Raw genomic sequence first — 12,485 nt, 5'->3', positions numbered from 1 at the left:
ACTACCCTATCATTTAGATCAGCTTCTGTACCAGATGCCTGGAGGATAAATTGTGACACCAATTTTTAAAAAAAGCTCCAGAGGTGATCCTAGCAATTATAGGCCAATAAGCCTAACTTTCAGTGGCAGGCAAATTGGATGAAACTATAGCAAAACACAGAATTATCAGACGTATAGATGAACACAGTTTGTTGGGGAAGAGTCAACACTGCTTTTGTAAAGGGAAATCATGCCTCACCAACCTATTAGATTCTTTGAGGGAGACAACAAGCACGTGACAAGGATAATCCAGTGGATATACTGTACTTAGACTTTCAGAAAGCTTTTGACCTGGTCCCTGAGCAAAGTAAGCCGTCATGGGATAAGAGGAAAGGTCCTTTCATGGATCAAGGACTGGTTAAAAGACAGGAAACAAAGGGTAGGAATAAATGGTCACTTTTCAGAATGGAGAGAGGTAAATAGTGGTATCCTCCAGGAAACGGTACTGAGAACAGTGCTGTTCATCATATTCATAAATGTTCTGGAAAAAGGGGTGAACAGTGAGTTGGCAAAATTTGCAGACGATACAAAATTACTCAAGATAGTTAAGTGCAAAACAGACTGTGAAGAGTTAGAAGGGGATCTCAGAAAACTGGGTGACTAGGCAAGAAAATGGTTGATAAATTGCAAAATAATGCACATTGGAAAACACAATCCCAACTATACACACAAAATGATAGCTAATTTAGAACCTGTTACCACTCTGGAAAGAGATCTTGGAGTTGTGTAGAGTTCTCTGAAAATGCCGCTCAATATGCATCCGCAGTCAAAAAAGCTAACAATGTTAGGAACCATTAAGAAAGCGATAGATAATAAGACAGAAAATATCATTATGTCACTATATAAATCCATGGTGCACCCACACCTTGAATACTGCATGTGAATTGGTTGCCCCATCTCAAAAAAGATGCTTAGTATTGGAAATCATTAACCAAAAATGATTAAGGTTATGGAAGAGCTTCCATGTGAGGAGAGATTAAAAAGACTGAGACTTTTCAGCTTGGAAAAGAGATTACTAAGGGGGATATGATAGAGGTTTATAAAATCATGAATAGTGTGGAGAAAGGGAATATGGCTAACACAAGAGCCAGGGGGCACCCAGTGAAATTAATAGGCAGGAGGTTTAAAACAAACAAAAATAAGTACTTCTTCACACAGCACACAGTCAACCTTAGGGTAAAACGGGCCCAGAGAGCACAGCTGCTGCTGGCATCCCAAAACTGCCCAAGCCCATATGCCGCTAGCTCGTTGACTTCAGAAGGCACTGTTGCAGCCTTCATGGAGTGCCATGAGAGGAAGAAATAAAATCCCTAAATCTTTTGAGGAGAGGATTGCAGAGTACCCTCAGGAGGATACAAAAGATATGTCCTTATGGACATAAACTGCTCCTGCATGGGCTCCTAACCTGCGCCTAACTCTGCCTGGGAACGAAAAGCAAATAACTCTCCCTCTGTTGGTTGTACCACTACCTCCTCTTGAACGAGTAAAACAATGGAAAGTCAATACCTTTCTCCTGCTATCTCAGGGTTGGTCCAGGCATCATCTTTACATTTACATATTGTAAGGGAAAATGTATGCACACGCTTACCTGAAGTTCCGTACCCTGGATTGGGCTCATTCATGCTCAGCTGGTGACACTGGCTAAACTGAGGTAGAGTCTCAAACTGGTCCTGGTTTGTGGCATAGCTGGACCCCTCTCCCCCCAGTACTTCTCCTCCTTGCTGTTTAAGGCAGGGTTCTCTGCCTTGGGCTCCTCAGAGGTATCCAGGTGGCTGGTGGGGTTTCTGCCAAGTATGTCATGCAGCTTGGTGTAAAGGCAACTGGTCTGGCCTTGTGGTATGCCTTCCACGATACCTTCAGTTTCACACGTCACTGCTGCTGATCCCTGTTGTACTCCTTCATCTGCATCACCTGTGCAATCATTTCGTAGCTGTCCACATTTCTGTGGCTGGTCCACAGCTGTGCCTGTACAGCCTCTTCTCCCCTCAGGCCCAGTAGATCCAATACCTCCTGTCTACTCCAAGCAGGAAAGTGTCTAGTATACAGAGCCGGCATGGTTGGTTGGGCAGTTGCACACAACAAAGGAGAGCTTCTAGATGTGCTTACTGAGGTGGGCTATCAGCAGGAATCATAGTTTTCTGTGATAACTCAAAATTATCTGATGATAAAAACATAAAAATCCAGGGCTTTGGAGCGGAGCCCAGAGCAGCTCCGGAACAGTGGAACTGCAGGTTTTTGCCTGGAGCTGGAGCGGAACCGGAGCACAGCTCCAAAGCCCTGTAGTTTTTCTGTAATTAAAATGAAATGCTGAACTTTAGTTTCCCTAGCCATAATATATATAGGTATCAGTTGAACACCAATGTTTTATTGATATATTTAGAATTTTTGGGCTGACAGACCAAGCCCCGCCGCCTGGGGCTGGCAACCCGAGCCCCGCCTATTCTGCTGATTGGATAATCAAAAATTCCGTTACTCTGGCCCCAATCCCAACTAGATTGGATAATCGGAGTTCCATAGTATATGTTTTTAGAAATGTGAAAACTAAAGATTCTCTGTAAAAATGCAAATTCCACGTTTTTCGGTGGCAAACGGATTTCTAGGATCTCTGGCATTTTAAAAAATATGTGGAGATTTTAACGGGTAAGGGAGTATCTTCCGATCTTGATGCTTGGGCAGTGGAGTTCACAAATGTGACCAAGAGCAGTCACTGTTGGTCATTGTGTGACAACTGCTGGAGGATCGAAAACCTACCTATGAGAGGAGACTCAAAGAGCTTGCCTTGTTTAGCCTAAGCAAAAGAAGGCTATGGGGAGATATGATTGCTCTCTATAAATACGTCAGAGGGATAAATACCCGAGGGGAGAGGAGTTATTTTAGCACCAATGTGGACACAAAAACGAATGGATGTAAACTGGCCATCAGCAAGTTTAAGCTTGAAATTAGGCGAAGGTTTCTAACCCTAACCATAGAGGAGTGAAATTCTGGAAAAGCCTTCCAAGGGAAGCAGTGGGGGCCAAAACCTAACTGACTTCAAGACTGAGCTTGATAAGTTTACGGAGGGGATGGGATGATGGGACTGCCTCCAATGGCATGTGGCCCATCTGCGACTGCCAGAAGCAAAAATCCCCAGCGGCTGGAGATGGGACATTAGATGAGGAGGGCTCTGAGCTTCTACAGAGAATTCTTTCCCAGGTATCTGCCTGGCTGTTCATGCTCATATTCGGGGTCAGGAAGGAATTTTTCCCCAGGCAGAGACCCCGGGAGTTTTCGCCTTCCTCTGCTGCACGGGTCACTTACGGGTTTAAACTAGTGTAAATGGCGAATTCTCTGTAACTTGAAGTCTTAAAACCATGATTTGAGAACTTCAGTAACTCAGCCAGAGTTATGGGGTTTATTTCAGGAGTGGATGGGTAAGGTACTGTGGCCTGCAATGTGCAGGAGGTCAGACTAGATGATCATGACCATCCCCTGACCTTAAAGTCTATGACATATGTCATGCAGCATCTACACTCACTGTCAACCTCAGTAGATCGACCATGGCTCAGTGCAATTTAGGGAGGTGGTTTTACTGCATCACCGCAATGGGGCGCTTACGTTCGCCAAATACCATTTTATGCACAAATAGATCAACCCAAGATGATATACATCAGCCTAACTTTGTAGTGTTGACCCGGCCTAAGTTACTGTAAAGTGATTGATGGTGGCTGAGGCAAGAACTCTTTGTGATAGATAGGAGTTCTGAGTATAGTTTTCATTTGAAAGCTCCCCACGGGTTTGGTTAGAGCAGTGGTGCCTAACCTTATAACACAGGAGGGCCACATAAACCTACACACAACCTTGTGTGGGCCAAACAGATTTTACATCCTTGTTTAAACGAAAATGATGTAAATATGACGACAAAACTCTAATGAATCAGCCGTTAGTATATTGTGTTGAAGCAGGCCACGGGCCTTATGAAATCTAGTGGGCTGTTTATGGCCCGTGGGTCATAGGTTGAGCATCCCTGGGTTAGAGTAATCAGTAAAGTTCAGTGATTAGAAGTAAGAGGCATGAAAAAGCTTATCAAAGCTTTGCATTTATCCTATAATAGTACCTGTAAATATGCACTTTATGTACCAGCACTGTTGGATTTTTCCAGGTTCTAAACTGATATTTCTCTCTCTGATTTCCACAGGATTATTATAAGATTATTAAAACTCCTATGGACATGGGAACAATAAGGAAACGTTTGGAGAATAACTACTACTGGAATGCTCAAGAATGTATCCAGGACTTTAATACAATGTTTACAAATTGTTACATCTACAATAAGGTATATGACTATGAATTTCGGCCTGCCAAACGAATGTACTGTAATCATTGCACCACTTCAGAACTGCATGTGGTTGGTTCAGATGTTACTTATTATAACAATCCTTAAATGTAACTGAATCCAGATTAACAGTTAGTTTCTTGAGAACTGTGGATACTAATAATTTGATAGCCGTTTAGGCCCCTCTTGCCTTTATGCAATGAAAAGACAAGACAGACCTATCTTCCTGATATTCTCTCAGATGAGTTAATAGTGGATATTGGCATTTAAATATCTATGGTTAAGAGGCCGGAGACTGCTGGGGGGTGAGGCTACATGCTTGGTGGTAGGAAGGAGGTGAGAAGTGGAATGCTGCAATGAATCCTTTGGGCCCAGTTGTGTTCTTACTATAGCGCTATGCGATTCCCCCTTGCACAGTGTGCACTGTTCTGCATGCCATTTTACAGGGGGGCTATCAAGGAATTAAAAAAGATACAGAGAGCAGAAAAGATCTCTAGGGTGGCAGGGAGTGGGGTGTTTATAATTGAGGATAGGTCGGGAAAAGAATTGATTTATGCTTCTAAAACTGAAATAGGGGACATGGCTGAGTTGTGAAACTATGAGGTAGAGAGAAGATGGAGGCCACCAAACTGTTGGAGAAGGTAATAGTCTTAAGAACAAGGAGCTGTGAACGGGATCTGGGACTAAGTGTTAAGAGACGCTTCCTTAGAGTGAGTTATTAACTTGTAGGTTCCATAGGCAGCGAAGAAGCTGTGTGACCCCCACAGGATTTTGTTCATTTGTTCAAAGATCTAGTGTGATCCTCCCACTACACTACACTTCCCTTCCTCCTCTTGCCCTTAGTACACACTCCTCCTTCCCCATCATTGGCACCAAGACTTCCTGCCTCCTCTCCTCTTCCTGCCCAAGTGCCCCATCCGCTCTTGTCTTCTAACCTCCCTTACATCTGCTCTCACCCTTTTCTCACTCTTATCATCCTCTCTTTCATCGCATTCCTTTTCCCTTACAATGCAAGCATGTTTAGGCCTCCTTATCTTCCCCCTCAGACCATGGTCCAATCTCTCTTCTCACCTTCATCTCCAAACTCATTAAACATTCTATCTGCAACTGCTGTTTGGAGTTTTTCTTCCAGTTCTGTTGTTGACCCTCCAAACTGGCTTCTGCCCTCTGCACTTCACTGAAATTGCACAGTAAAGTCTCTAATGACCTTTCCATGGCCAAAACTCAGTTTCTGTACTCTTTCTTTATCCTCCTTGACCTCTCGGCAGCTTTAGACACCATCAACCACTCCTTACGTCTGGAAATTTTCCCCTTTGTTGGCTTTTCATGATTCTGTCTTCTCATGGTTCTTTTTTCCTCAGACTGCTCGTTCATATTTTCTTCTGCTGTTGTGTCCCTCAAGGCTTCCTCCTAGGGCTTTCTCTTTTTCTCCCTCAACACTCTAGGCATTCTATCTGCAAACATGGTTTTAGTTATGATCTTTATGCTCATGACTCACAATCTTACCTCTCCACTGATATATTATCTCTTTTTATCCAGTCTAGTATCTCAACCTGTTTTTCTGACATCTCTTCATGGAAGTCCAGTCATCATCTTAACCTTAACATGGCCAAAACTCAGTTCTTGATCTTTCCTTTCAAGCCCTCCACATTCCCCCTTCCTCCCAGGCACTCAGGCCCATAACCTGGGTGTAAGCTTTTGACTCTGCCCTGTCACTGGACCCACACATTCAGTCATGGGTGGTGGATGGAGGGCCCCCCCCCCCAAGCCTTGGGTGGTGGGTGGAGACCCTCTTCTCTCCCCCGCCCCCCAAAGCCTTGGGTTGGCCGAAGCTGTGCCGTGCTTCCCCCTCCCCGGACCCAACCCGCCCAGGGGAAAAGTGTCTGATATGCCCCATGCAAGTTCCAGAGCAGCTGAGGAGGTGGTATGTGCCTCCTCAGGCGCCCTGGAACCTGCATGGGGCATAATAAAGCAAAAACTTCGCTGCCAAACCCTGCAACCAGGAGTCCGGCAGCCCGGGCTGGCATGCAGAGCTTCCCTGGCCTATTATACCCTCCACCCATGAATTCAGTTCTTTTTTTAAATATTGCTGTTTTCTTGCACATCTTTAAAATATGACCTCTGTCCACACAGCCAAAACTTTCACTCAAGCCCTCATCATTCATGTCTTGACAACTGCAGTCTCCCCTCTTCTGCCCTTAACTGCTGCTGCCTGCTTCCATGAGGAGCTGCTGCTAAAATGATCGTCTTGGCTTGTTGCTCTGACGATATCAGCTCTTGTTGATTCCTCACGTTGACACCACCTTCACCTGTGCATCACATACAGGTTTCTTGTCTTCATCTTTAAGGATGTTCCTAACTTAGCCCCATCAATACCAAACTCATCTAGTAATATTATCAGCATATTCATAAAATATCAGGGTTGGAAGGGACCTCAGGAGGTCATGTAGTCCAACTCCCTGTTCAAAGCAGGACCAATCCCCAACTAAATCATCCCAGCCAGGGCTGTCAAGCCTGAACTTAAAAACATCTAAGGAAGGAGATTCCACCACCTCCCTAGTAACCCATTCCAGTGCTTCACTGCCCTCCTAGTGAAAAAGTTTTCCTAATATCCCCTCTGAAACTTGAGACCATTACTCCTTGTTCTGTCATCTGGTACCACTGAGAACAGTCTAGTCCATCCTCTTTGGAACCTCCTTTCAGGTAGTTGAAAGCAGCTATCAAATCCCCCCTCATTCTTCTCTTCTGCAGACTAAACAATCGCAGTTCCCTCAGCCTCTCCTCATAAGTCATATGCTTCAGCCCCCTAATCATTTTTGTTGCCCTCCGCTGGACTCTTTCCAATTTTTCTTGGCAACAAGGGCACACTGTTGACTCATATCCAGGTTTTCGTTTACTGTAACCCCTAGATCCTTTTCTGCAGAACTGCTGCCTAGCCACTCTGTCCCTAGTCTGGAGCAGTGCATGGGATTCTTCGGTCCTAAGTGCAGGACTCTACACTTGTCCTTGTTGAACCTTATCAAATTTCTTTTGGCCCAGTCCTCTGATTTGTCTCGCTCCCTCTGTATCCTATCCCTACCTTCCAGCATATCTACCAGTCCTCCCAGTTTAGTGTCATCTACAGACTTGCTGAGGGTGCAATCCACGCCATCCTCCAGATCATTAATGAAGATATTGAACAAAACCGGCCCCAGGACCGACCCTTGGGGCACTCCACTTGATACTGGCTGCCAACTACACCTGGAGCCATTGATCACTACCCGTTGAGCCCGACGATCTAGCCAGCTTTCTATCCACCTTATAGTCCATTCATCCAGCCCATACTTCTTTAACTTGCTGGCAAGAATACTGTGGGAGACAGTGTCAAAAACTTTGCTAAAGTCAAGGAATAACACGTCCACTGCTTTCCCCTCATCCACAGAGCCAGTTATCTCATCATAGAAGGCAATTAGGTTAGTTAGGCATGACTTGCCCTTGGTGAATCCATGCTGACTGTTCCTGATCACTTTCCTCTCCTCTAAGTGCTTCAGAATTGATGCCTTGAGGACCTGCTCCTTGATTTTTCCATGGACTGAGGTGAGGCTGACCGGCCTGTAGTTCCCCGGATCCTCCTCCTCCCCTTTTTTAAAGATGGGCACTACATTAGCCTTCTTCCAATCATCCGGGACCTCCCCCGATCACCATGAGTTTTCAAAGATAATGGCCAGTGGCTCTGCAATCAAATCCGCCAATTCCTTTAGCAGTGTATCCGGCCCCATGGACTTGTGCTCATCCAGCTTTTCTAAATAGTCCTGAACCACTTCTTTCTCCACAGAGGGCTGGTCACCTCCTCCCCATAGTGTGCTGCCCAGTGCAGTAGTCTGGGAGCTGACCTTTTTCGTGAAGACCGAGGCAAAAAAAGCATTGAGTACATTAGCTTTTTCCACATACTCTGTCACTAGATTGCCTCCCCCATTCAGTAACTTTCCTTGACCACCTTCTTGTTGCTAACATACCTGTAGAAACCCTTCTTGTTGTTCTTAACATACCTTGCTAGCTGCAACTACAAGTGTGATTTGGCGTTCCTGATTTTACTCCTGCATGCCTGAGCAATATTTTTATACTTCTCCCTGGACATTTGTCCAATCTTCCACTTCTTGTAAGCTTCTTTTTTGTGTTTAAGATCAGCAAGGAATTCACTGTTAAGCCAAGCTGGTCGCCTGCCATATTTGCTATTCTTTCTACACATCGGGATGGTTTGTTCCTGCAACCTCAATAAGGATTCTTTAAAATACAGCCAGCTCCCCAGGACTCCTTTCCCCCTCATGTTGTTCTCCCAGGGGATCCTGCCCATCAGTTCCCTGAGGGAGTCAAAGTCTGCTTTTCTGAAGTCCAGGGTCCTTATTCTGCTGTTCTTCTTTCTTCCTTGTGTCAGGATCCTGAACTCGACCATCTCATGGTCACTGCCTCCCAGGTTCCCATCCACTTTGCTTCCCCTACAAATTCTTCCCTGTTTGTGAGAAGCAGGTCAAGAAGAGCTCTGCCCCTAGTTGGTTCCTCCAGCACTTGCACCGGGAAATTGTCTCCTACACTTTCCAAAAACTTCCTGGATTGTCTGTGCACTGGTGTATGGCTCTCCCAGCAGATATCTGGGTGATTGAAATCCCCCATGAGAACCAGGGCCTGTGATCTAGTAACTTCTGTTAGTTGCCGGAAGAAAGCCTCGTCCACCTCATCCCCCTGGTCTGGTGGTCTATAGCAGATTACCTTCACGACATCACCCTTGTTGCTCACACTTCTAAACTTAATCCAGAGACTCTCAGGTTTTTCTGCAGTTTCATACCGGAGCAGTCATACTGCTCTCTTACATACAATGCAACTCCCCCACCTTTTCTGCCCTGCCTGTCCTTCCTGAACAGTTTATATCCATCCATGACAGTACTCCAGTCATGTGAGTTATCCCATCAAGTCTCTGTTATTCTAATCACATCATAGTTCCTTGACTGTGCCAGGACTTCCAGTTCTCCCTGCTTTTTTCCCAGGTTTCTTGCATTTGTGTATAGGCACTTATGATAACTCGCTGATCGTCCTGCTTTCTCAGTTTGAGGCAGGAGTCCTCCCCTCTTGCACTCTCCTGCTCGTGCTTCCTCCCGGTATCCCATTTCCCCACTTACCTCAGGGCTTTGGTCTCCTTCCCCCGGTGAACCTAGTTTAAAGCCCTCCTCACTAGGTTAGCCAGCCTGCTTGCGAAGATGCTGTTCCTGCTCTTCGTTAGGTGGAGCCCGTCTCTGCCTAGCAATCCTTTTTCTTGGAACACCATCCCATGGTCAAACAATCCAAAGCCTTCTCTCTGACACCATCTGCGTAGCCATTCGTTGACTTCTACGATTCAACAATCTCTACATGGGCCTTTTCCTTCCATAGGGAGGATGGACGAGAACACCACTTGCACCTCAAATTCCTTTATGCTTCTTCCCAGAGCCACGTAGTCTGCAGTGATCTGCTCAAGGTCATTCTTGGTAGTATCATTGGTGCCCACGTGGAGAAGCAGGAAGGGGTAGTGATCCGAGGGCTTGATGAGTGGCGGCAGTCTCTCTGTCACATCGTGAATCCTAGCTCCTGGCAAGCAGCAGACCTCTCAGTTTTCTCGGTCAGGGCGGCAGATAGATGACTCAGTCCCCCTTAGGAGGAAGTCCCCGACCCCCCCCCCCGCCTCCTTCTCTTGGGAGTGGTGGTTGTGGAACCTCTATCCGTAGGACAGTGCATCTCATGCCTTCTAATCTGTGGAGTCTCCTTCTGCTCCCTTCCCTTGGATGTATCATCTAGTCCACTCTCTGCATTAGTACCTGTGGAGAGAACATGAAAACGGTTGCTCAGCTGTATCTGCATTGCTGGTACATGGATGCTCCTCTTTCTTCTTCTGGAGGTAACATGCTGCCAATTTTCTTCACCGTCCTTCTGTCCCCACTGTGCAGCCTGTTCTGATTCTTCAGAATGTTGTGCCCGCAGAAGCATATCCTGACCTCTGTCCAGGAAACCTTTGTTTTCTCTTATGCAGTGCAGTGTTGATACTTGTTTCTCCAGTCCTTGAACCTTCTCTTTCAGTATGGAGACCAGCTTGCACTTTGTACGGACAAAGTCGCTTCTGTCCTGTGGAAGAAAGATAAACATGGCACATCCTGTGCAGGTCACAACAGCTGATCACTCACCATCCATATTACCTCCCTTCTAAGAGCTTCCTTAGCTGTTGCAGTAACTACTCAGAGAAGCCTGCAAGATGAAAGCCTCAGTGGGCTCTTCCCAGGTGAACTGCTAGTCAAACTTCCTCTGTTAGCCTCTCCGCTGTTCACCACTCAGCTGGTTCGCAACTGGCTTCTTTTTATAATGACCCTTTCCTTCTCACTGCCAGAATTCCCAGCCTTGGCTGCCCACCAGTCAGCTTCTTCCTTAAACATCTCTATGCTTTCTCCCATAATTCCCCTTATGAGTGGGTAAAATTCCCTGATAAAATCCAAAGAGCCATTGCCATATTGTCCTTCAGATCCCTCCTTAACACACACCTGCCATGATGCCTACAAAATGCAGCCTGCTGATCATACCACTAGCAGGTGACAAACTGGGATTATTCCACTTCCTTTCTTTTCCCACTCCCTACTTCTGTTTCCAGTTGAAAAACCAAATTACGGTGCAGCAACAAAGCTGTTCTTCACCATACTCATTTGTCTGTACGTTGTATTCACATCTCTCTACCCATCATCTGTTTGTGCTGTCTTTAGAATGTAAGCCCTTCAGTGCAAAGATAATGTATCTCTCTTTTCTGTTTGTTCAGCATCCAGTGTCGTAGGGCCATAGGCCTTTGGATATGATCATAATATAAATACCACTACTACTACTCCTAATGTAAACATTTAAAAAAGAAACATTAGAGGAACCACTTGGTTGGGATCCAGAAGTATTAGAGCAGAGGTCCCCAAAGTGTGGGGTGAGCTCCCCTAAGGGGTGTGGATGACTGTCTGGGGGGGCAGGGCAGGGCGGGGCCTGGGCCAGCCCCCACGGGGACAGGGAGGGAGTGCCATCCAGCCCCTAACTGTCCCCAGCTCTGCTCTGCTCCGCCCCCTAGCTGCATCCCCAGTTCCCAGCCCCACATGTGTGCCTGGCCCCATCCCCAGCCTTGGCCGGTGGCCCCAGCTCCATTCCCAGGCTGAGGCTGAGGCTGGGGGCAAGGCCTGGAGTGGAGCCACACCCGACCGTGGGCCTGGATGCCAGCCCCCATCCCAGCCCAGCTGCGGCTCTGCTCCTGCCCCACCCTGAGTCCCCCTTATCGCTGTCCGTGTCTCCCCCATGCCGCATCCCCACTCCCAGCCCCGGTTCAGGGAGGTACTGGGGGGTGGGGGGAAGACACGAGGTAAGGGGGATGTGATCTTCAAAAGTTTGGGGATCGCTGTATTAGAGTGCAGGATAGGATAGGTGGGTGAAAGATGTATGATGTCTGTACGGAAATGGTTTTGTTGTATTTTCAATCTTGGTTATGACTAAACTCAATATTAAAGGGAGAAAAAGACGGAGCAAAATCCTAAATGTGGCATTAATTTTCTAGGTTACAATCTCATGCAAACCTTGCTTCGAAAGTGTGTGCCAGGCCTAATTTATTTTATCTATCGTTAATCCAGCCAGGGGATGACATAGTCTTAATGGCAGAAGCTCTAGAAAAGCTTTTTCTGCAGAAAATCTCTGAAATGACTGAGGAAGAAACTGAAATTGTAATAGTCCAGGCAAAAGGAAGAGGACGTGGGAGGAAGGAAGCAGGTAAAGTACTTTACTGACCACTCTTGAGTTCAGTCCTTGTTATTGTTCAGGGGTACCCTCTAGTGCCCACTGGTTGCAGGGTCCATGCAATTTGAATAAAATAGCAAAAAATTAACAGCCACCCTCATGTAATCGTCAAACTACAAGTCACAACATACAGTGCTTAATCTTAATTTCAGCTGCTTATCTACATTGGATATCTGAGCTGTTGACAGCGAATGGATATGGGCCACATTTTAGAACTCCCTTGACCATGTTTGCCTTTGGGCACCCTGCTTATGCAGTAGAACCATACTAATATGTATACATTATAATTAGCACAAGTAAATGGTTCTCTCCTTACTTTTCA

At 46.1% G+C, this 12,485-nt stretch overlaps 1 pseudogene; it reads left to right on the top strand.

The window, feature by feature from the left end:
• The window catches only part of LOC135891603 (bromodomain-containing protein 4-like), a 141,475-nt pseudogene that overhangs the window by 77,598 nt on the left and 51,392 nt on the right, over positions 1-12,485 (top strand).

This window comes from Emys orbicularis, chromosome 19 (genome assembly GCF_028017835.1).
Source record: "Emys orbicularis isolate rEmyOrb1 chromosome 19, rEmyOrb1.hap1, whole genome shotgun sequence".
In the NCBI taxonomy this organism is placed as follows: domain Eukaryota; kingdom Metazoa; phylum Chordata; order Testudines; family Emydidae; genus Emys; species Emys orbicularis.
Note: the sequence above shows the minus strand (reverse complement) of the source record. Positions and strands in the feature narration are given on the sequence as shown.